This window comes from Gossypium arboreum, chromosome 8, assembly GCF_025698485.1.
Source record: "Gossypium arboreum isolate Shixiya-1 chromosome 8, ASM2569848v2, whole genome shotgun sequence".
Classification (NCBI taxonomy): Eukaryota; Viridiplantae; Streptophyta; class Magnoliopsida; order Malvales; family Malvaceae; genus Gossypium; species Gossypium arboreum.
This window is the reverse complement of record NC_069077.1, coordinates 43931038-43958353: the sequence shown is the minus strand read 5'-3', so window position 1 is coordinate 43958353 and position 27316 is coordinate 43931038.

Here is a 27316-nt window from a genome sequence, read left to right as displayed (position 1 = left end):
TGAATCGAACTCAACATATTAGTTAATACTCCTCTTAGCCGAATTTTCTAAGCCAAGAATAGGCATCAATATGCTTGCCTCTAACCGAATGCATGCACACCAATTTCCCTCATGTGGCGAATATGCATGTCCATGTTGAGGCCAATTATACACTTATTACCACACAAAAACAGCATACATTTTACTAACTAATGCATTCAATATTGTAACTCAATACACATCTATCATTTCCTTCATGACCGAAACATCATCATAAGTAAGTATATACCTTGAGATAGTATATATATGTCATACCAATACATCATGCTCAAACATATATACATATATATATGCTAGAGCCGAATCTCAAGTTGATTGTAACTAAACATGAACATGATTTCGAAACACAAATCTTACTTTCCATGCAATGAGCATAAATCACACTTATGGATGTACCATGGCCGAATACATCACGACACCATAATTTTGGTCATGATTACACAAAGAACTTAGTATCTCATTCAAAAATGCTTAAAGAAAATCTAAGAGTCCTCAATCCACCATCACATGTATCATCATCAAGCTTCATATTTAACATGCAATGGCATTAACTCAAAAATCCACCTTGGCCAAATACCATCCCCATGATATAATAAAGATTTGAACCATGGGCTAATAAGAACATCAAGTTAGCAACCAAAAACATGCATGAATCTCATGGCACAACATCAAACATACCTTAATCTTGATGCAAGTATAGCCAAACCCTTCCTAATCCTCTTCCAAACCAAGCATGAAGCAAAACTCCTTCCTTATCCTTAGTATTTTCGGCCAAAAAGAGAGTGAAAATGGATGAACAAAATTTTTGTTTTCTTTCCTACCTACACGGCAATGGGGAGGAGAGAAGCCTTCACACACACATTTTTTTTATTCCATACTCCTTATTTTATTTATTCCAACATAACCCACTTACCAAACATGTTTCATGACATGATTTTTGCCCATAATTCCTTGTCATGGCGGCCACTAGCTATTGGGGGAAATTTGACATGCAAGTCCATTGTTTTGCATGCATGCTTTAATTAGTCATCACACATTTCCCCATCATACTTTCAAAGTTTACTACTAGGTCCTTTCTAGTGAAATTCACATTTATAACTCTAAATCAAAACATCAAAAATGTCACACATGAGTTAACACACATTATAGGCAATAAAATAAATATTAAATTATTTTTATGCCTCGGTTTTGTGGTCCCGAAACCACATTCCTACTAGGGTCAATTTTGGGCTGTCACAAATATAATTCAATAAGATGACGTTATTATAAACTATGCATCGGTAGAAATTTTCGGGGACGAAAATTTCTTAAGTGGGGGAGAGTTGTGACACCCCTAATGTGACCCTAGTCGGAAAGTGGTTTCGGGACCACAAAATCGAGTCACAAAAATAATTAGATGTTATATTCTGTGCTTATTGTATGTGGAATTTGTATGTGTGAATATTTCATGTTTGAATTTTGTTAATTGTGAGTGAATTTTATTAAATAGGACTTATGTGAAAGAATTTAGAAATGCGCTAGGCAAATGTAAGTGGCCTATTTATGCATGTTGCAAAATAATTGTACTTGCATGTCAAATTCCCCACTCTAGAGGAAGTGGCGGCCATGATGGTATGGGATACAAAAAACATGCATTTTGTGTTAATATTATAATGACTACATGGTTTTATAATAGGAAATAAGTATTAGAAAAAAAATAAAAGAAAGCCATACATTCCCACCTTGTTCTTGCCGAATGTTGGAGAAAGAAAGAAGAAATATGCTTTGAGAATTTCAGCAAGATAGCAAGCTAAAAATCCAAGGTATGTGCATTGGGTCATAGAGAAAATTGAATCAAAAATTGGTTGATCTTTGTCCTCCATTGCCGTAGCCTAAAGGGAGGGAGAGGAAAGTTTGGTTGCTTTGATTTTGGCTTAGAAGATGGCTAGAATGAGGTATGTATTGAATGATTCTTGAAAATCTATGCATGTTTGAGATGATTAGTTCAAACTCTACTCATCCCATAGATGTGTTTTGGTTTTGGTTTGATAATGATGTTAGTGATGGTGAGTTTCGGTCATGCATTAACTGAAATTGTAAGTATGATTTATGGTATAATTTGTGTGATGGAATGGTCTTGAGAGTTGGCTTGATTAAATGGGTAAAATGCTAAGTGTTTTAAAGATGATGTAATGGTTATTTCGGTTTATGTGAAGTAAATATAGATGATGGTTATAAGCTGTTTTATGATTTGATAATGGTGATTAAATCTTGTAGTTAAGTGTTTAGATATATATATTAATAATGAATTTAGTTGTACTTGCTATGTGAGAAATGTGCAATGCTATAGGTATTTGATTATTAGATATGGTTATTTTAAGTTGATTTGTGATGGTATGATTGCATTGATGAAGTGGTGGGAAGAATTAGCTATTATGCTTGATACTAATGCGAAAATGAGAATGTTGTACTTGAAAATGTAGGTGAACATGACAAGTGTATTCGGCTTAGGGCCTAGAGGATATGAAAATTGGTATTTATTTTTGATTGTGTGTGTATGACCATGGATAATTGGCTGCACAAATATTATGAATACATAATGTATGATAAGTTTATTAAGTTACAAAACATTATACATGATCGGCTAATGTAAATTATTTGAGTAAAGTATATCTTGATGGTACATTTCGGCTAGTATAAAATGTATATGGATGTCGTATGACTATGTTTAATTTGGGAAGTAAATTGTTTGATCTAGCTCAAGAGCCTAGAGGATCAAAGTTGGATAAGGGAAAGAAAGAGGTGATCGAATAGCCGTCGTAATCGTTCGGCAACGTCCGAGGTAAGTTTTAAGTGATCAAATGTTGAGTAAATTCAATCAAAATAGGACATAATGAGTTGATTTAATAAGATATGATGTGGTCATGATATGTTTAAAACTCAAATGGTAAGTTCATAAGTGTTTGGACTTTGAAATTTAAGAGCAAATTGTAATAATTTGCTTAGGACAGCAGCAGTAATGTGATTTTAGAAAATCACCATAAATTTTTGGTGTGGAATTATAGGCTGAATAAAGTATGTAATCAAAGCTTAATTAGTCTAGTTCCTTATAAAAGAGGCCGTGTGAGCAAAGAAATTTCCTATAAAGAGATATTTAAAGTTGTGCGGGACAGTGTCGGAATGACTCCGAAATTCCCTATTCTGTTTTTGGAAAATCATTATAATTTGTACAAAAATGGTTATGAGATAAGATTTATATGCTTAGACTCCTTAATGAGTCTAGTTTCAAATTGAACCAAATATAACACATTATGAATTCCGTACAATGAAAAATTTGATTCGTAGTGAAGGGTGGTCAGATTAGTCAAACAGTGAAACAGGGGAAACTTTAAGAAAAATCTGGTATTGATTGGCCAAACCTAAAATTCTGAAAATTTTATGGGTGGAAGATACATGAGTCTACATTCGGGGAAAATTAACGGCAATTGATTTTGAGTTTTGTAGCTCCAGTTATAAACAACTTAGTGACTGTTGTTCAGGAAAACTGCTTGTAGTGAATATGTGATGTTGTTGTAAACTTGATGAAACTATTTGAGTTGCTTATAGGCTATTGCTGAAATTGATGTACAAGAAAAATATGAAATTTGTATGAGATATATATATGTGATAAGGCCTAATGGCCGATGTGATGAATGTGAAAGTGTGTATATATGTGATAAGGCCTAATGGCCGATGTGAAGAATGTGAAAGTGTGTATATATGTGATAAGGCCTAATGGCCGATGTGATGAGTGTGAAAGTGTGTATATATGTGATAAGGCCTAATGACCGATGTGATGAATGTGAAAGTGTGTATATATGTGATAAGGCCTAATGGCCGATGTGATGAATGTGAAAGTGTATATATATGTGATAAGGCCTAATGGCCGATGTGATGAATGTGAAAGTGTATAAATGTGATAAGTCCCGAAGGGCATTTGTGTCAGTACTATATCCGGTTAAAACCCCGCAGGCTTTATGCGAGAATATTATCCTGATTAATGTCCGTAGGGTTTCTTGCTCATACTATATCCGAGCTTTAAAGACCCGACGGCTAAATGCTAGGATTCAAGTAAGACTTTGATATTGAGTATCGCATTAAGTTATCATCAAATAAGTATTATGTATTTAAGATGTTCAGTACGTATCACTTACTCATCGGTGGAGTGATTTGAGGTGAATTATTAGTATCAAAGAGGTAAGGATTATGATTTGTAAGCTTAAGTATGGATGTGATTATGAACAAGTGGAAAGGATTATTGAAAGTGATAATCGATGAAGCATGTGCTTTGGAAATATTTGACCATCTAGGTCATTATTATTCAAAGTATATATGTGGCAGCCAAGAGTTGCGTTTAATGACATTATAGATCGAGATGAAGCTCTAGATTAACTTCATCGAACAGTTGAAATGAATGACCAATGATAGTGATTGAGAACACTTTGTTTTGCTTAAAACTTACTAAGCATAAATTGCTTACTCCGTTTCTTTGTTCTCTGCTTTATAGATTTTGCTCGTTAGCTATCGGATTCGGGATCATCAAGTCGAAGTCATCCACACTATCAAAGCCCCCATTTTGGTACAATTTTGGTTGAACTTTGAAATGGCATGTATAGGACTACCCTTTTGTTGTAGGTCATGTACCTTTCGGTTTTGTGTAAACTTGGATAGCCATGCGAAAATGGCTTATATACGTTTTTAGCATAGTACTATAATCGTTTGTATGTTGATCACTATGAGGTATGGAATTGTTTTGAAACGATTAGCCATTGGAATGGTTAATCATGATCACACTTTGTGCTATGTATGCAAAAAAAAGGGCCAATTGAACCATGGAAATCATGAAATAGGTAAAGCCTACCTTAAAGGCAGATGCTGACAGCAGCAGTGATGTGGATGTGAAAAATCACTAAAAATAGTAGGAATGGTATTAAATAGTGAATAAATTATGTAAATGAACCTTGATGAATCTACTTTCATATGGAAGAAACGAAACGGTCATATGAGTTATATGTTAAGAGATATTAAAGTTCTCGTGAAGCAGGGTCAGAACGGTTTCTGGATCCCCTGTTTCGACTTTGGAAATTCATTGTAAATTAACCAGAGATGATTAGGAGTCATGCCATATATTTATAGATTCCTCTCTGAGTCTAGTTTCTATAGAAACAAACGGCATCAGTATTGAAGCCCTGTACAGGGAGATATCCAATTCGTAACGCACGAAGGTCAGTGTAGTCGATCCCTGCAACAGGGGAGACTTTAACTAATAAACTGTACTAATTGGCTTGACCAAAAATTCTAGAAAAAAATATTTTGATGAACTTATGAGTCTATTTTCAGGGAAAAATTATGAAACTGATTTTTGAGTTTTAAAACTCAAGATATGATTTTTTCAAGGCGACAGTGATGCAGTAACTAGCTAGTCTGGAAAATTTTTTTTTATGGACTGTGAAAACAATTAAGTTAAGTCTGTGTGCACCTTGTGTTCGACTCTGGTAATGGACTCGGGTACGGGGTGTTACAATTTTTATATTGGGTGGACATTCATGGACATAAAACAAGTGATTTTTAATGTTTTAAACCAAGGTTAATTTAGTAAATTATGAAATAAGTTAAAATAAATAGAAAAAAATCATAAAATGTGTGTTCATCTTCCATCTTCAACTGATTATCAAAAGAAAAGAAGCCATATTATTTCATCTAGGGTTCAGTCATTTGAAAGCTAAATTGGTAAGTCATTTTAACTCGGTTTTTAAAGATTTTTACGTTTTTGAGATCGTTGCTTCGTATTCTAGCTAGCTCGTACCTTAAATTTTGAAACTGTTAAAGATTTATTGTGACAGCCCAAAATTGACCCTAGTCGGAAGGTGGTCTCGGGACCACAAAACCGAGGCATAAAAATAATTTAAAATTTATTTCGATGCCTATAATATGTGTGTATTCATGTATGACATTTTTTGATGATTGGTTTAGTGTTATAAAGGTGAATTTCACTAGAAAGGACCTAGTAGTGAACTTTGAAAGTATGATGGGGAAATGTGTGATGACTAATTAAAGCATGCATGCAAAATAATGGACTTGCATGTCAAATTCCCCTTTATAGGTGGTGGCCGGCCATGACAAGGAGGATGGGCTAAACATGTCATGAAACATGTTTTGTTGGTGCATTAGGGTGAAATAATAAACAAAGGTGTATGGGTGATAAAAAATGAAAAAAATGTGTGTGAGTGTGGTAATCCCCCCCTTGTCGTGAGTTGAGAAAGAGGGAAGAAAAATTTTTGTTGTGTTCATCCTTTCTCATCCTTTTGGCCGAAAATCATAAGGGGAAGAAAGAGGATTTTTGCTTCATGCTTGGTTTAGAAGAGATCTAGAAGGTGATTTGGCTAAATTGGCATCAAGATTAAGGTATGTATGAGGTTGTGTTAGGAGTTTCATGCCTGTTTTGGTTGCTAACTTGATGTGCATGTTAGCCATGGCTCAAATCTTTGTTATGCCATGGAAATGGTATTTGGCCAAAGTTGTTATGGTGATAAAGCCATTGCATGCTAAGTGTGAAGCTTGATGATGATGCATGCAATGATGGATTGTCTACTCTTGAGTAAGATTTTGAGTTTTCTTTTTGTGTTTAACCATGATTGAAGTTGAAAGGAGCATGATTGTCATATTCAGCCATGATGCATTCATGAGCATGGTTCATGCTTCTTGCATGTTAGTTAAAATTTGTATTTTGGATGGCTATGGACACCTTGAAATTCGCCATGCTCATATATGTATATATATGTTTGCACATGATGTTTTGGCTATGAAGTAAGTGATGAATATATTGGTTTAAAGAAGAAGATGTTGAAGAATGCTTGTGAAATTGCAAGCACAATTGCCTAGCACACATATAAGTGCTTGATGCTATATTATAAGTTTTGAGCCACAATGTGCAAAGCATTAACTAGTAAAATGCATGCTGTTTTTGTGAGGTATTAAGTGCATAATTGGCCTCAACATGTACATGAATATTCGCCTTGGGTAGCCTATTGAAGGCCTTAGCTTTTCCTTGATGCTCAAATAAATTGTATTGAATTGCTTGATGTAGTATAAAATGTGCATGACCATTGTGTATTCAAGCTAAAGAGTGGCCATATGACCATTTAAACTCCTTGTCATATTCGCCATAAGCAAGCACAATGAGGTTTTAATAAATTGAATTTGTTTGAATTAGCTCAAGAGCTAAGAGGGCCACAATTGGACAAGGGAAGGAAAAAGTGATCGAATAGCCGAAAAAGCCGTTCGACAACATCCGAGGTAAGTCCTCAAGAAGTGACCTTACTTGAATTATGTGAGATGAAGTATGAATGTGTATGATTATTGATTTATGTGTGTATGAGAAATTGAATGATACCCGGCTAAGTCCCGGCGAATATGCTTGTGAATATATGTGCGTTTGAGCCTTAGTAACGAAAATGAAATATGTATGTCCAATGATTATTGATGTATGTGTACATGAGAAATTGAATGATATCCGGGCTAAGCCCGAGGACAATTATGCTGAAATTATATCCGGTTAAGACCAAGGCAATTGTGCTAGTGGCTATATCCGGCTAAGACCAAGGCATTCGTATGAAGTTATTCTATCCGGCTAAGACCAAGGCATTTGTGCACGTGATTATATCCGGTTATATTCAAGAATCTTGGGCTGGAGGTGAGTGTTGGTTGCTGTAATGAATTCAATTAGTACACTCGAAAAGCCCAAAGGATAAGGTACGTTATATGTGCATTGGAAAGTCGACATGTTTGAGCAACATTCGCTCAATCGACTAATGAATTTCAGTTATTGAATTGATTGATACTTTGTGAAAGTATATAATGATGAAGTGTGAAGTAAGAATGCGTATTAATGAAATGATGCATGTGGCTATGTGAATGTATTGCTGTAATTAGAGTTGATTATATTCCTTGAGACTTACTAAGCATAAAAAAATGCTTACCCCGTTACTTTGGCCCTCTGTTTTATAGATTTCGCTCGATAGCAATCGGATTCGGGATCAATAAAGTCGAAGTCATCCACACTATCCACGCCTCTATTTTGGTATAAATTTTGGTTGAACTTTGAAATGGCATGTATAGGACTACCCCTTGTTGGTTGAATATGTTGTGATGTATATATGTACGGCCATGCGAAAATGGCTCGTAAAAGTGAAGCATCGACTTAGACTAATTGTGGTTTGTATATATATATATTTGGTGTCATGATGTGGCTATGGCTTGGAAATGGGAATGTTGGTCACATGATCAGCCATTGGCATGGTTAAAATGATCATATATGAACCTATGTATGGCAAGACTAGTTGGTTCATGGAGACTACCAAATAGGTAAGACCTACCTTAAAAACAGATGCTGCCAGCTGCAGTGACGTGAATGTGAAAAATCACCAAAATTCGTAGGAATGGAATTAAATAGTGAATAAGCTATGTAAATGAACCTTGATGAGTCTATTTTCATATGGAAGAAACGAAATGGTCATAGGAGTTACATGTTAAGAGATATTAAAGCTATTGTGAGACAGGGACAGAACGGTTTCTGGGTTCCCTGTCGAAACTTTAAAAATTTACTATAAATTATCCAGAAAGAATTAGGAGACATACCTTATATGTACAGATTCCATTTTGAGTCTAGTTTCATTAGAAACAAACGGCACCAGCATTAAAGCCCTGTACTGAGAGATATTCAAGTTATACCACGCGAAGGTCAGAGCGGTCGATCCCTGTAACATGGGTGACTTTAACTAATAAACTGTACCAATTGGCCCAAGCAAAAATTCTAGAAATAAATCCATGGATGGATATATGAGTCTAAATTCAGGGAAAATTTACGAAACCAGTTTCCGAGTTTTGAAACTCGAGATATGATTTTTAAGGCGACAGTGACGCAGTTTTCCAGCCTGACTGGAAATGTCAAATGGATGGGCAAAACAAGTGAACTTGGCTTGTTAACCCCTCGCGTCCGACACCGGCGATGGTCTCGGGTTCGGGGCGTTACATTTATCATGTTGCCATTGCTGAATTTCAGTACAGCTTTTTATCTGCAAATCGACGGACAGTCTAAGTGTGTAATTCAGACTCTCGAAGATATACTCTGATGTTGTGTTTTAGAGTTTGAAAGCAATTGGGAGAAATATTTACCGTTGGTTGAATTTGCGTATAATAACAATTTTCAATCGAGCATAAACATGGCTCCATATGAAGCATTGTATGGTTGTAAATACTGAACTCCATTGTATTAGACCGAGTTGAGTGAGAAAAAGATTCACAGGGTTGATTTGATCTGAGAAACGGAAGAAAAAGTGGAAGTAATTCTAGATTGCTTGAAAGTAGCTTTAGATTGTCAAAAATAGAACGCGGATTTGAAATGAAAAGACATTGAATTTTAGATCGGTGACAAAGTGTTTTTGAAATTATCTCTGTGGAAGAAAATCCTTCGATTTGGTCGTAAAGGTAAATTTGATTCCGCGTTTCATTGGGCCTTATGAGATTATTGAACGAATAGGGCCAGTAGCATATCAACTAACATTACCAGTTGAGCTAGAGAAGATTCATAAAGTATTTCATGTGTCGATGTTGCGTTGATATAGATCAGATCCATCACATGTGATTTCTCCATCTAAAATTGAAATTCAACCCGATATGACATACAACGAAGAACCGATTAGAATTTTAGCTCGAGAGATCAAAGAATTAAGAAATAAATACATAGCTTTAGTAAAAGTCTTGTGCCATCGTCACAGTATTGAAGAGGCAACGTAGGAGCCCGAGGAAGCTATGAGAAAACAGTACCCTAACCTATTCACTGGTAAGATTTTCGGGGACGAAAATCCCTAAGGGGGGAGAGTTGTAACAACCCGTTTTTAGTCAAATTAGAACGGTGGTTTTGGAACCATAAATATGAAGTTGAAATATTTATTTTATTATTATTTTAATGTTTACAGCATGATAGCATTTATGTGTGAAAATTTCGTTAAGAAATTTTATCGTCTAGATGGTCAATTTGAGAAAAAGGACTAAATCCCGTAAAGTGCAAAAGTGATGTTCTATTATCTAAAGGTGCCTAATAGCTATGGAACTTAAAAGAGGAGGTCCTTATGTTGTAATTAGACCATTTTTATATTGATTGGACATTTATGGACATAAAAAAAGTGATTTTTAATGTTTTAAACCAAGGTTAATTTAGTAAATTATGAAATAAGTTAAAATAAATAAAAATAAAATTATAAAATGTGTGGTCATCTTCCATCTTCAACTGATTATCAAAAGAAAAGAAGCCATATTATTTCATCTAGGCTTCGGTCATTTGAAAGTTAAATTGGTAAGTCATTTTGACTCTGTTTTTAATGATTTTTATGTTTTTGAGATCGTTACTTCGTATTCTAGCTAGCCCATAACTTAAATTTCAAAATTGTTAAAGATTTATCATGTTGCAATTGTTGAATGCTTGAGTAATTTGATGAATTATGATAGAGATGGAAGGTTTAATGTTAGATTAATAGTTTTTGTTTAGATTAATAGTTTTTGTAAAGTGATTTTTGACAAAAATGTCAAAAATGGATTAAATTGAGAAAATGTAATATGTGGTGGTTAAAAGTGTGAATAAATTGAAAATATGGGCTTCTAGTAACATGTATTAAATTCGGCTAAGCATGAGTTTGTAGTAAATTACATGAATTTACAATTTTATGAAATAAGGACTAAATTGTGAAAAATATGAAAGCTTAGGGGCAAATGTGTAAAATAGCCCTAATGCATATGTTTGGATTGATTTGAATAAATAATTGATTAAATGAGTTAATTTTGAATGTATTTAGATTAAGAAAAATGAAATTTGGATTAGGATAGAGGAAAAACGAAAGTTATTGACTAATCGACTCGAGTCGTTGTTTTAATATCCGAGGTAAGTTCGCATATAAGAAGCACTGTTATAATTATGGTTTTAATGTTCTGATATTGCATAAATTGTATATATGAGACTACAATCATGTTCGAAGACAAAGCAGCTATATATGGCACTTAGTGTGCGAGATTGAGATAGCTTCGGCTATATATGGCACTTAATGTGCGGTTTGAGATAGCTTGGCTATGTACGACACTTAGTATACGAGATATCTAGTATTCAACGGTATTAAAAACATGTATAAGCTTGTTATCGTGTGAAGTTATGATGTTTGCATATAAGGATATGAATAAGCATGTAAAAGGTTTGTTAGTAATCATAAATTTCATGTTAATATGTTTAAATTGATGAATAGTGTATTTGTTATTAGTTAAGTTCATATCATATGAGCTTATTAAGCTATAAAGCTTACTTTGTTTATTTTCCATGTCTTATAGTGAATTTAAAGCTAGTTCAGAGTCGGGGATCGTTGGAGACTACGTCACACTATCCAACCATCACTTTGGTCCTCTTGAGCTTATGGTTTGGTCAAATGGCATGTATAGGATATTGGTCATGTTGGTTATGTTTTGGTTTGTATATATATAGCCATGAGATTTGGCTTGTTTTGGTATGTTTGAACCAAATGTTGGTATATATAAATATGGCTTATGTTGTGAATTCATGTAAAAGTATTTTGAGTCCATGGATAAATATGTGAATGACTTATAATATGAGGTTTGTGGAATTGATATCATACTTGTGAATTGATACAAAATGATATGTGTTTGGTACATGTTTAGCTAGTTGAATTGTATATGTATTTTGGTATGTTTTGATAGAGTAAGATTTGAAGTTATAAGCATGTTGGAATATTGGTATTGGATATGGTATGAATTAGTCTTGATTGTGGCTAAATTGGTGTTTATGTAGGCTTTGAATTCCTGCCAATTTGGTTGTGTAAGTATATGCAAATTTGGGTGGTAAATAGCCAATTTTTGTTAACACGGGCAGAGACACGGGCGTGTGTCTCAGCTGTGTGTGACACACAGTCTTGTTACACAGCTATGTGTCCCATGATATTGAAATTGAAATGAAGTTAGTATGCTTCACACAATCTCACACACAGGCGTGTGACTTGGCCATGTTGCATAAGTCAGTATACCCTACAGATTTGGCATGGCCTAGCACACAGCTTGGTACATGGGCGTGTGTGGCCACTTCGAAGGGCACACAGGCTAGACACACGAGTGTGTGGTTGGTTGTGTGACCCAAGTCAGTAACCTCACTTGTTTGGACACGGGGTAGAACACGAGCTAGGGCACGACCATGTGCTCCCCTGTGTCACAGGCCGTGTAAGACACACGGCCTGACCACACAGGTGTGTGTCCCCTATTTTGAGAAAAATTTTACCACTCTCAATGTATGTCTAAGGCCTTATAGGCTCGTTTAAGGGACACTATGACTGTTTATGTTTGAGTTGTATTTGAATTTATAATTGTATATGAAATGTATGTTTAAAAATGTTATAAGCCCGATAATGCTCCATAACCCTATTCTAGCATTGAATACGGGTGAAAGGTGTTACATTTGGACATCAAGAAGCAAAGTAATTCATGAAGGGGGTCATACAGACAGCTCAAGAAACAACCAATATTATCATTTCTTATATTTTTGAACTAGATGCTATTAATGAGAGATTACTTGTTAGGAGGGTGGAATCTGAAAGATGGAGGTTGTCGGAGTTCCGTTTAGTAAATATCAACTATAGTGCTACCTTTCAAAGCTATACGACGAGAACATGTATAGAGATTATGGTTAGAAACTTTAATGGTTTTGTGCTAGGATCCCGTATGATTATAAATTACTACATACCTTTAATTTTTGGTGCGGAGGCTCTTACATGTTTCCTGGCTGTCCAAATGGGTCTTGATCTGGGTTTTCTGGAGGTGAAGATTGAAGGCGATGCTCTTACAATGGTTAAGAAGCTTAATGCAAACAACCAAGACAAGTATGTAATAAGTATATATATTATGGACTCGAAATAACTCAATACTAACTATTGCAAATGTATTTTCCTACATGCATTGAGATAGGGGAATGGTGTGGCATATCTTTTAGCTACTGAAGGTATTTGCAGCGGAGAAACAACTTATATGTTAGAAGAGGTGCCTTCATTTGCTGATGACACAGTGGAAAAAGACGAGTGGTGGACTGATCTACCATATTAGACTTTGGTGTTCGCTATTTGATAATGGTCCCTGAGATCTAGATTTTTTAAGGGACAAAAATGTTTTTTGGTGGGCTCATAATTCTTTTGTTTCTGACGCTTTGATTGAAGTTAATGAGTTCATCGTTTGGCTGGGTTTTTCATTTTATGTTTGGTTAGGGAACTTTGTTTTTCTTCTTTTACAATTTTACAATTTTGGTTTTATTTTTCTCCAATATTGTATTGGGAACCATTCCTAATTAAATAAAAGTCTAGTTGTTTTCGATAAAAAATAACATCATTGAATATATACTAGTTTTATATTAGCAGGTGAAAAAAAATAAATTTATTTAATAATGATTTTTGAAAAGGGTTAATATATACAGAAGTACTTGAACTTGGTAATTTATACCTATTTGTTAACTAAACTGTAACAATCCATTTTTAGTGATGTCAGGAATAATGGTTTCGAGACCACGATTCTGATAAGTGAGTCAGTATTTTAATGTCTATAGGGTTATATTAGGGTCGTATTAAATTTTAGTTAAAAAAATTTAAGGTTTGAGTAATTAATTTAGAAAAAAAGTATTAAATAGTAAAAGTTATAAAAGTTGATGTTTATTAGCTAAAAGTATTAAATGGCTATGTGATCTTAGATTAATGGATCAAAAGGGTAAAATTCCATAAAATTTAGATAGTGGATAGTTATGATATGGTTTTGGTGAAATTTTAACAGTTTTTAAAGGTTAGTTTTGTAATTAGATAAATTAAGTTAAAACTAATAAAATAAAGATGAAACAAAAATCATCTTCATCAATTTCTTTTACTCAAGAACCAAACACCATTGTTAAAGAATGGGGGAAGCTTCGGCCAAAGAAAATTTTAATACATGGTATGTGTTTGAGCCCCATTTTTAGTGATTTTTATTTTTTTTGAGTTCGGATTAGCTTAATCTAGCTAGCTTGGGGGTCAATTTGTAAAATTATTTAAAGTCTAGAGACTTGTCATGATTGAGTTTGAATGTGTTTTGAATTTAATTGATAGATCTTTAAATTTGGTTATTTTGGCTTATGGTTATAAATGCCATGTATAGATTTAAGTGTAATAGTGCTTGATGTTAATGTGGCCATTTGGTATGTTTTAAATTATGTTACATTTAGGTATGTTTTAATGTTATTCTTTGAAGTTGTAAATGATGATATAAATAATGGTGTTAAGATGTGTGTTTGGACCCTTATGCATGTTTTATTGAAAGAAGGTATCATATGGTAGAATGACATGTTTTTGGAATGATTATTTGGCATGATTGGTACAAGTTTAAGTTGTGATCTTAAGATGTTGAATTGAATTTTAGTTTGATATGTGAATTGTGGTGCTTCCATTGGCATATTAGTTAGATTAAAGGTGAATGATTTTTGGTATGTTTCTAGTGTTCTTGAATGTGTTTTAAGCCATGTGAATTAAGCTAGGAATAATGTGTCTTGGTGTGCAATATTTTGGACATAAAATAGCTTGTTTTAGGGGCAACTTATGCTGCACACGACTTGGGACATGGGCTGTCACACTCCCGTGTGTCATTATTGTTTTTAGGTGTAGGTTTCACATGGTATAAGACATGGCTGTGTGACCTCTGTTTTCCCAAAATTTCCTGTTTTGTTTCAAATTGAGCCTTGATTGTTTCCAAATTATTTTTAGAGCCTTAAAGGCTTGGTTTAAGGTCGATAATATATTTTTACTATGGTTATATTGAATTGTTTGATGTTGACATTAAATTGTATAATTATTTCTGTTTTGAAGTTAAACGTTTTGATTTGTACGGTAATACTTTGTAACCCTAATCTGATGATAGAAATGGGTTAGGGGTGTTACATAAACTTCTTTTGGACCTAATTGGAACCTTAACTTGGAAACCGTAAAGTAATAGCCCATTTTCTATGAATCAGAACAGTGATTTTGGGACAACAAATTTGACGAGTAAATTATTATTTTAATGTTTACGAGATTATATTTTGGTCGTATTAAAAATTTTGTTAAGAAATTTTGATGTTTAAGTAGTTAATTAAGTAAAAAGGACTAAATCGTAAAAAATGGTAATAGTTGAGTTCTAATTGTAACACCCCATACCCGTAACCCACGTCGGAGCGGAATACAAGGCATTACTTAACTCAATCTCATATGCACAACGTTCCCCAAGTCTCCAAGACTTGGCCCATTTTAGAACTCTTTCAATTTCCACTTTAAACTTCTTATTTCGGGCCTACGAGCCCTAAATTGACCATTGAAAACTATTCGGGATCAACCCAGATTCTTAAACCATCTATATAAAATTTGACTTTGAAACAGGGCACACACCCGTGTGGAAGGGCAACACGCCCGTGGGCTATTTCAACATGGTCGTGTTGATGGCCCGTGTGGCTCACATGGCTTAAGCAATACAAGGACAATCTCGTGTCCTCTACCCGTATGGAATTAATTCTAAATGCATACCTACAGGGGTTTCCACACGGTCTGGCACACGCTTGTGTCCCTGGCCTGTGTCCTTCACACGGCCATGACACGCCCATGTCCTAGCTAGTGTGCAAAAACATGGACATTCTGTTTCTGACATCAGCATCCCTGAAATGTCATATGGCTAAGGCATACGCCCGTGGGCTAGGTCATATTCATCACACGATTGAGACACACGGCCGTCTCTCCACCCATGTGTTTACTATCATGCATACTGACTTGAAAATTTTACGTGCAGGGGACATACGACCGGACCACACACCCATGGGGCAGACCGTGCGTCACACACGGCCTAGACACACACCTGTGTGTCTACTCATGTAGACAATATAAGGCTATTTACGAAGCCTATTTGCCACCTTTACTTACACAACCTGCATAATAACAACCACAATCAAGATAAGACTATCCCATGCAACCAAATTAGCCACAATAAACAACATTCCATTTGTGCATTTTACTCCTCCATGAAAATAACATCTTTGCATATAAATCAAAAATGAATATTAGCCATCATTCAAGGCTTAATACAAAATGAAGGGTTCTCAACCCAAGCCAACACATTTGGCCAATTCTCAATGACACAAACATAGTAAAGTCTAAGCCCTATACATGTCATATTCAAAAATATAAATCAAACTATACCGAAAGCTTCGATTGATAGTGTGATCGATATCTCAAACTTCTGTTGATCCTTGAGCTAGATAGGCAGCACTATAAGAAAATGGAAAATGAGAGGGAGTAAGCATAAAGCTTAGTAAGTTGCACATAAATAAATATACAACATAACTTTACCATTCATCAACAAGTATCATAATACACAAGTGGTATATGTAAAACTTACTCATCAATATTCAATACACCTCATATAGCATATATTGAGCTCACATTTCATACATACCATATAGGTACCTGTACCACTCACAACACAGTTATACTTTCCTTGTTAACTTTAAATCATACTTTCACCGTTGAACCATTTGGAACGTTATCGGATATTCGTTTAGCCTTAAACATGGGGTCAGGTACCGATGCCATGTCCCAGACATGGTCTTACACAAGCTCTAGCATATTTGTGTGGATGCTATGTCCCAGACATGGTCTTACACTGACGCATCTCATAGCCAATGCATGTCCCAGACATGTCTTACACTGGCTTACGTCTCGTGGCCGATGCATGTCCCAGACATGTCTTACACTAGCACTAGCCTCAATGCTGATGCCATATCCTAGACATGGTCTTACACTAGCTCACGCAAGTGACCCAAACGTCATGGCATGAATATTTTGATTTATTTCCTAAGGTTCAATCGAGAATTCTACTATCTTTATCATTATCATACTTTACAGTCAAGCAATTCATGCTATATTAATTCAATTACAATTCAACACATACATAAGCAATGTAGTTGTACTATTTACATACAACTTACCACATATTACAAAATATGGCGACTAGTCAATTTAGTCGATTTGTTGGGCTTTCCCCTAGTTTAGGTTTGGATTCGGTATTTCTTGATCTATAATAGAAAATTGTACTTATCTAGACACTAATTGAAATTAGGAAATCAAAATTTCACTTCTTCGGTGAAATGACCATTTTGCCCCTAGACTTTGACAAAATAACCATTTTACCCCTAGGTTCAAAAATTGATTTTTATCAAATTTCTTCGTATCTTAAGCTTAGCAGAACCCTTTTTACTCTTATAGCAACTCCAAATTCTCACTATTTCACATATTTAACATCTATTTTACAACTTATGCAAAATGGTTCTTTTTGGTGTTTTCATGTTAGCACATTTCACAAAGTTTTTTATAAGACACCCAAGACTCATTTTATTCTATAAAAACTCAACAAAAATTACATATATTTTCATGGAAAAACCCTAAAGTCTTATTCATTTTGCAAATAGTACCCTCATTTGAAAGCTTATACTTCAAGGGTCCCAAAAATGCAAAAATCATCAACAAAGGGTATGGGAATCACTTACTTTTAGAGATGATAAGTTGCTGAATTTTTTAAGCTTTCAAACCCCCTTCAATGGCTGAATTTCGATGGAGAAAGAAGATGAAAAAGGAATGATATCATCTTCCCTTTATTTACTCTTATTTTTAATCAAAAAGTCAAAAATCACTTACCTAACATTGAAAATTTTCAACTCATTGTCCCCTATGGCCGGCCACCCTATTTCTAAGTGTCTAATTTCTCTTTAAAGGCCTTGTATTTAGGCTCTCTAGATATTAGACACTTTTATCTATCAAATTAGGACTTTTGCACTTTATGCGATTTAGTCATTTTTCGCAATTTGGCTCACAAACGCTAAAATCACTTTACCAAAATTTTCATGCACTCTTAAAAACATGCTATAATATCAAAATAATAATAAAATAATTTATCTGACTTCAAGTTTGTGGTTTCGAGACCACTATTCCAACTAGGCCCTAAATCGGGCTGTTACACTAATAGCTAAAGGAGCCAAGTAGCTATGGAATCTTAATAAAAGGATTAAATGTTAATTAGACCATAAAATGAGTTAGTGGATGTACATGGCATGGTTTTATTAGAATTTTAATGGTTTTAAATAGTTAATTTAGTCATTTGGTAATTAAAAAGAAAACTAAATAACAAAATATGAGGAAAACATTGTCATATTCATCTTTCGCTAAATTGAAAACCTAAAAACACCATTAGAGAAAGGGGGATATTCAATCAAGCTAACATTGAGTGCATGGTATGTAATTTTGTCTTGTTTTTAATGATTTTTATGTTTTTGAGGTTGGTTTAGCTTAATCTAGCTAGCCGGGGGGTTAATTTGTAAAACTATTAAAGAATAAGGGTTATGCCATGAGTGATTCTTGAATGGTTTTGATGTTAAATGATAGATTATGAATCTTTGTTGATAAGTAAACAAGTTTTGTAAAGTACTTTTTGATGAAAAAGGCATTTAGGGGATAAATTGTTAAAAGTTTAAATTATAGGTTTTATTGTGAAAAGATGATAAATATGAGTAGTTTCAAGGTCCCTTGCATGTTAGGTTAATATGGAATTTGATTAAAATGGTTAGATTTTATGTTATAAGATTAATGACTAGTTTGTGAAAAGTTAAAATATTAAGGGCAAATTGGTAATTAAACATATGTGTGAATTACGGATTGAATTGAATGTTTGACGTTTCTTGAAGTACTGAATTGAATATACTTATCTATTTAGATAAAGGTAAACGACGTACGGATCTAGATCGGGGAAAAACAAATGCCTTGGATTAGCTCGACTTCGTTTCTACGCTCTAGTCGTCGAGGTAAGTTCATATGAGCGTTTATCATGTTTATGTTATTCAAATTGAATATTATTTTGCTATTTGTAATCTAAATGGATTCAACTATAACCTTATTAATGCTATGATGAATTGACAGATATCGAGTCCCGGTGAACCTTAAGAATTCATAGGATACAAATGACATGTTATTAAGGGTTTCATTTTTTGAGTGCTGGTCTTGAATGTCCTAGCAATGGCTGAGGTCCTACATAGGTTACGGATACTCCACAGCTCGTGTGAGCAGCATCATGTAGCTTACATTCTGACTCACAGCTTGTGTGAGTAGACCCATTTCATAGCTCGTGTGAGGAATGATGTAAATGAAAGGTTATATGTAAAGGCACACTTCGTGTGAGCTTCCTAGGTATCTAATGTAGTTCTAAATGGTTCAATGGGCAAGAAAAGGGAACTAATAGGTAAGTATGCAAATGGTTTGATTCATGGTTATAGAAAGGAATATTGAGTTAAATGATGCAGTTACTTATGGAATTCATATACTTTATGGTTGATTTCATTTGCATTATGAGCACGTATACTAATTTGTGATATGGTGATGTTGTTTAGGCTATTATTAAGCATATGGCATTGATGATGATTTATGTTTAAACTTTGAATTGTTATAATAACATGGAAAGTTTAGTTTTTGTTTATACGAACTTACTAAGCAATGTTGCTTATTTAGTTTCTTTCCTTTGTTTTATAGATCATCGGAAGCTCAATATGGTTGAAAGCTCGTCGGAGATCTATCACGCTATCCAGAAGTCTTTTCGGTAGTTTTTGACCATTTTGGCCAATGGTTTATAATGGCATGTATATGATGACTTATAATGGTAGTATGATGAATGGTTTTTTGGTGTTTTGGCATGTATAAGTTTTGAAACTCATCTTGGTTTGGTACCATTTGATGTTTTGACAAGTTGGATCAATTTGGTCACCTCATTATGCATGTTTATAAGATCCTTTATGGTATGTATGGAATGGCAAGTATATGGTCAAGTATATGGTATGTTTTTGCAAGTATAGAACTAGGTTATGATGTTATAAATATGGTAAATTTGGCTTGTTTGGTATGTTATGTTTTGGTACATATTGAGGTGCCTTGTATGACATATTGGTTGATTGAATTAGGACTTGATATAGTATATTAATGTATGTTTTGAAGATGTTTAGGCTCATATAAAGAGTGTATAAATTGGTGGAAAGGTCATGTATGGAATGGTTTTGGAAATAGCTTGATTTTAAGTAAATTTGGGTCCACACGACCTGAGACACGGGCGTGTGATTCAGCCGTGTGAGCCATACGGCTTGGCGACATGGTCGTGTGTCATCTGGTGATTTCTTAGGTTGCAAGTCATTGAGTTACATGGCCTAACACATGGCCTAACACACGAGCGTGTGGGGCAACTTTGAGAGTTACACGGCCTGGCACACGAGCTTGTGACACGGCCGTGGGACCCCAAGTTCCAAAATATTGTGACTTTTTCTTAGACTTTTCAAATGATTTTAAATTAGTTCTAAATCATTTCTAAGGTACTTTTAGGGCCTCGAGGGCTTCATTTAGGGACGAAATGTATGTATATAATTGTTTTATGGTTTTTTATGTTATTGAATGAAGTTAAGTTTAAATGTTTCGTACGATAATGCTTCGTAACCCTAATTCGGCAACAGTTATGGGTTAGGGGTGTTACATGTAAGCCAATTTGGTACTCTTTTTTAGGTACTTGACTACCACCGTTAATATATGCTAACGTGACATTGATGACCAATAGCGTGGTGACACGTGGTAGCCTTACATTTTGATATATTAAAAAAATAAAAAATAATATTAAAAAAAGTTATCATGTGTGAAAAATGTGAGGTTATCATGTGTCATTATGCTATTGGTCATCAGTGTCATGTTAATTTTTTAATGGTTTTAGCCAGGTACCTAAAAGAAAGTACCGAGTTGGCTTAGGATTTCCAAGTTTAGGTATCAGTTAGGTGTAAAAAAAAGTTTATGTACTAAGTAAGTACAATTTCCAAATTTAAACACCTTTTTTTATATATTATTGATCGCGAGGTTTCGTGATAGGTTTTAAATATTTATAATTACTCGTTCTTGAACTAACTATTATCGCGATGTAGGCAAGTGTACCTATCGAACAGTAGTATAGTTTTAGCAAGACCGGATTGTCGAACCCAAAAGAACTAAAAGTACTAGTAATGACTATCTTTTTATTATCTAGCCTAAAAATAAATAGGTTTTGTTTTAATTGACTAATTATCTAAACTAAGAATGCACAGAGAAAAGAATTGGGCAATTGCTTTTGGAAAAATTGATTGACTTAAGACAATACCTAAGGAAAAATCCACCTAGACTTTACTTGTTATTCTGGCTCCGAATCGGATGATTTATTCATTCAACTTGTTCCATAGAGATCCCTAAGTTATGTTATTATCCCTATTCAAGACTAATAACGTCTACTCCCTAGATTGAATAATAGAGACTTTTCTCTAATTAACACTCTAGGGTTGCATTAACTCGATCTATAGATCCCTTTATTAGGTTTCACCCTAATCCGGCAAAATCTTGTCACCCTATTTCTAGGCACGCAATCAACTCCGCTTAATTATGACAAATGTATTCTTAGACAGGGTTTATTCCTCCTCTGAATAAGAGCTTGTCTTGAATCAATATCCTAGGATATTAAAACAAGAATTAAGAACACATAATTAAAAACAAGTTAAATATTTATCATACGATTCAGAAAATAATAACAAGATTCGTCTTAGGTTTCATTCCCCTTAGGTATTTAGGGGTTTTAGTTCATAGCTAAAAAAGAAAACATCTCAGAAGAATAAAGAATGCAAAACATAAAGAAAACCCAAAACTCCTGAAGGGAAATTGAGGAGAGATCTTCAGTCTTGATGATGAATCCTGCTTCTGAGATGGATCAATCGGCTTTCTTGGAGTAATTCCTTACCCCTTCTTCTCTGATAAACTCCCGGTTGAACCTTAGGAATAGATTGGATAATCATGCCATAACATTTGGGTGATATGTGTACTAGTGTAAGACATGTCTGGGACATGCATCAGCCTCGAGATATGCAAGCCAATTTAAGACCTGTCTGGGACATGGCGTCGGCTTGACATGTGTCAGTGTAAGACCTGTCTGGGATATGGCATCTACACCGATAGATGAGAGCCAGTGTAAGACTTGTCTAGGACATGGCATCGGCCTCGATATATGAAAGTCAGTGTAAGACCTGTCTGGGACATGGCGTCGGCCTTGATATATGGAAGTTAGTGTAAGACCTGTCTGGGACGTAGCATCGACTTAAATGTGTGAGCCAGTGTAAGACCATGGTTGGAACAAGGCATCAGCGTCGTACCCTATGTTTGAGGCTTAGTGATTATCTTATGGTATTCCAAATCGTTCAACGAGAAATTTAAGGTTTAAGTCGAAATGATAGAGCTTATGGCTATGTTGTGAGTGGTACAGGTACTGACATGAAATTGATGAGGTGTGAATTAAATTCATGTTATATGATTAGTAAGAAATGAATATGAGCATGTTGAGTAACACAAGTATGTATGCCAAGCTCATACCCGAAAACTTGGACACTCTTATTTCTTGTTCCTGAGCTACAGGATTTATGGCCCCGGAAAGCCATAATCCCCTACTTCAATCTCTATCGAGATTCCGCGTAATCCATTTCATGGGGACCACTGTGACACCCTAATTTGGCCCTAGTCGGAAAGTGGTTTCGGGACCACAAAACCGTGTCATAAAAATAATTAACCGTTATAATCTATGCTTACTGTATGTGTACATGCACGTGTGAAAGTTTCATGTTTTAATTTGGTCAATTGTATGTGAAATTATTAAATAGGACTTATGTGAGAAAATTCTGAAATGTGATAGGTTAATCTTAAGTGGCTGTTAATGCATGTGACAAAGAGGATGGACTTGCATGTCAAATATTCATTTTATTTAGGTAGTGGCCGCCATGATGATATGTTATATAGAATATATGTATTATTTAATTATAATGGCTTTATAATTTTAATTTAGTAATGAATTAATAAAAAGAAAATGGGTGATGAAAACAAAGCTTCACCTTTGTTCTTCTTGGCGAAATGTAAGAGAGGAAAGGGAGAAAACTTTATTCGGTTACCATAGGCTTAAATCAAGGTAAGAATTTTTATTAGTTCTTAAAATTTTAGTTGTTTTAAGTTAGTTATCAAGTTCTTATTTCAACCCATGTTAAAATTTTGAGTTTTGGGAGAATTTGAGCTTTCGGTCATGGTGGGAATAAAATAAAATGAGTATATGTGTTAATTACCTTGTATTTGAAGTTTTGAAGAATAGGTAGTGATTAATTAAAATGATGAAGGTTAAATCTTTAAATTTAGTTGAATTTGAACATTTGGCATTACCTATGATATTAGATATGAGTGTATGAAAGGTTGATTTTGAGTAGTTAGGTGTGTTAAAAAAAATTGATGATTTGGGTGGTATCTATGGTTGATTCGGTTATGGTCTTTGCATGAGTAAAATATACATATGGAAATGGTTGTATTTTTAGTTGATATTTGTGTTCAAAATGGTTCAATTTGTTTTAGCCACATGTGCATAAATTGTAATAATAGAATAGATAATATGTACTTGAGTATTCGGTTATGGTTTTAGGTTCGAGTTGACGGATATGTAAAAATTAGCTTTTGGTATGTATTGATTTAGTATAGGAGTTCGAAAATGGCTTAATTTTCATGTTTAAATTCGGTTATATCCGATCATGGTTGGAGTTATTTTGATATGCATATTACAAGGTATATATGATTTGTGTTTTGGTTGCATAACTATATTTGGTTAATAATATGAATGCAAAGAGTTGTGATTTAGTATATTGTAATAAATCTGAACGGGACAGCAGCTGTAAAGTGATTTTGGAAAATCACCATAAATTGTGAGAGTGGAGTTAGAAGATGAATAAACTATTTAATTAAAGCTTAATGAGTCTAGTTTCAAATGAAATCAACGAGAACATATTTTGACTTCTGTACAATTAGAAATTTGATTCGTAATAAAGGGTGGTCAGATTAGTCAAACAGTGAAACAGGGGGAAACTTTAAGAAAAATCTGGTATTGATTGGCCAAACTAAAAATTCTGAAAATTTTATGAATAAAAGATATATGAGTCTATTTTCAGGGAAATTTTACGGAAATTGATTTGGAGTTTTGTAGCTCCAGTTATAAATAATTTGGTGACTGTTACTCAGGAAGACAGCTTATTGTGAATTTGTGATTATGTGGTAATCATTGATAAAAATTTGTTAATGAGTTGCTTAATGTTTTCTTATAAACTTACTATGATCTATGTGTGTGAAAGTCGAATATATATATTATATTTCTGAAGAAATGCTTGAATAGTCGAATAATGACTAGTTTAAAATTTTTGAATTTAAGCTCAAGAGCAATGAGGGTCGAAGTTGGATAGGGGAAAAGAGAAAGTAATTGAGTAGCCTTTCCGCAACCGTTCAAGTATATCCGAGGTAAGTTTTGAATAGTCACATTTAGTACGTAATTGATAATGTCTTGATATGTGTATGATAACTGCATCGCGATCTATTGATTCTATTTGAATATAGTTGAGTGACAAATAATTTATGTTTAAGGCTTAAAGTCGAATAGACATTAGAAGTTAAGCTTGGAAAGTAAATGGACATATATTCTTATGTATGTTATTGAGCCAAGAGTTATATGAATGGTGCCCATGTTATGCTATTATTCGAATGGAATAAATGAACTATGATTGTGAGATGTTATGTGAATTGAATTTTCTTGCGAATAAGTATGCATGACATTCAATGATGTATATCCGGACTTAGGGTCCGCAGGCTATGTGCTGGAATTATATCCGGACTTAAGGTCCGTAGGCTACGTGCTGGAAATATGTCCGGGCTAAAGTCCCGCAGGCTTCGAGCTGGTATTATACCGGGTTTAAATTCCCGCAGGCTTGTGCTGGTAATTGGTTTCAAGTCCTAAGACCTAACAGGCTTAATGCCAGTAAGTTAAGTAAGATTACGATATTGAATGTTCGCAGTAAACCATCGTCGAGTAAGTACTATACATTTAAAATGTTCAGTGCGTACACTTACTCATCGGTGAATTGATTTCAAGTGAATCATTAGCATCAAAGAAGAATATATATATAAATATGATTGATGGTTATATTTGTGAATATGAGAATGATTTAATCGGTCATGGTATATTTGTATATGAATTATATGTTAAAATTTCTTTATGTACTCATGTACATTCAGTCAATGATTTTTGTGAATTATTAGTACTAAAGAATGATACTTAAGTGTGAATGAATGTTTCGATTTTGATAAGTCTTTAATTGTTTGTGATGCTTAAAACTTCCTAAGCTTTGAAAGCTTACTCGTTCTTTATTTCTCTGCTTTTATAGATTGTTGATTTTGGCCACGGACTCGGGATTGTCGTGATTCATCACACTATCGATCTTTTGGTATAGTTATATTTTGGACTCGATATGGCATGTATAGGTTAGGTGATGATAACTATGTTTTGAAATTGTAAATATTTTGGCCATACGAAAATGGCGATAACTTAAATATCGATGTATTTCAGCTCGATCTCTGCTTATGTTTATTGACACCGTGAATGAGATAATTAAATGTTTAGTTCGGTAATACCTCTTAGCCTTAATCCGGCGTTCGGATTCAGGTTAGGGGTGTTACAACCACTGCCTTCTCGTCACATACATATCCTATAATAGTCGTGACAAGAAGATCTCGTTAAACAACTAATAAGGCCTACTTTCGTAAAGTGTTTAAGTGGTTCTCATGTAGCCTTTGATTCATGTAAGTAGATTGATCCGCCACGGACGGTTAACCCTGTGAGCATTCTCTTAAGCTCTGGACAACAAGTAAGAATGCCAGAGGTTTCAGACTTAACTCTTGATACTCCGCTCTGAGATCACACTAACAGTGATTTCGAGTACCACTTTACAACATTTCCAGAAACCTAGAAATGGAAAAGATCTATAGCCGAAAAAGACATCCTTTTTCTTTCTATAGCCCTTTGGGAAATTCATATATAGTATAGCACACCAATCCTTGTATGCACGAGAAAACACCCCCTAAGGGCTTCGAGGGTCAAAGCTCAGCTTTGATCCACCACCGGGATACGTTATAGAGCTTTTTTCTTGGTTTTAAAGGCTTCTAGGGGGCTCCGCCTATGGTTGCAAGTGAGAGCCTGGGTGAAGCTATGGAAAGAGAGAATGATGTATAAATATGTATATTTACCAATGTGGTGAAAATGAATTAATAAGGTGTGATAAACTTAGTATCATCAATTTACACTAAAATAGTTTTGGATAGTGGACGTAGTCCGACTTTTAAAACCCACCAAAAATTGTAGAAATATGAAATTAAATCTTAATGAGTCTAGTTTCATATAGAAGAAACGGCGTAGGTAAAAGAGTTTCATATTATGAAATATTTAAATTATTGTGAGATAGAGTCAGAATAATTTCAAAATCCCCTGTCCTAATTTGGGAAAATTATGGGTTACAATTTATATGATTAGAATCCTTAATGAGTCTATTTTCAAAATAAACAAACTGGAGCATCATTTAAATCCCGTGTGAGGAGATAATTAATTTTTAGTAAAGAAAGGTTGAAGCTGTCAAACAACAGAACATGGGTGAATTTGAAGAATAAATTGTACTAATTGGCTAAACCAAAAATTCTGAAAATTTTGTGGTAAGAATATATGAGTCTAGTTTCTGGGAAAGTTAGTGGATATTAATTTGGAGTTCCTTAACTCTAGATATAAATAATTTAGTGACTATGACTCGAGAAAACAACTTTACCTAAACATAAAAAAAGTGGCAATTATGATAGTATTACCTTGAGATCATGTTGTAAGAATTGGTGGAAGCACATTGATAAATTGCTTATTATTTTCGTATGGACTTACTAAGCGTGAAGCTTACTCCCTCATTTCCATTTCTTTTAGCTTGTCAGGTTAGCTAGGGGTTGGAGATCGTTGGAGCAGCATCACTCTATCAAGCTACTACCTTTGGAATAATGAAGCATATAATAAAAATTTCAAGTGAGTGGCATGTATAGGGATCTAGTTTATTGACATGTGTTATTATGCTTTGGCCAAATGTATTGGTTTATATTGAGTTATATGTATACGGCCATGAGATGTGGCTCATATTGATTATGGCTTGTAAACCTCGCTATTTTTGTTAGTCTAATGTTTCTGATATGATTATGTTTGTTTGCCATGC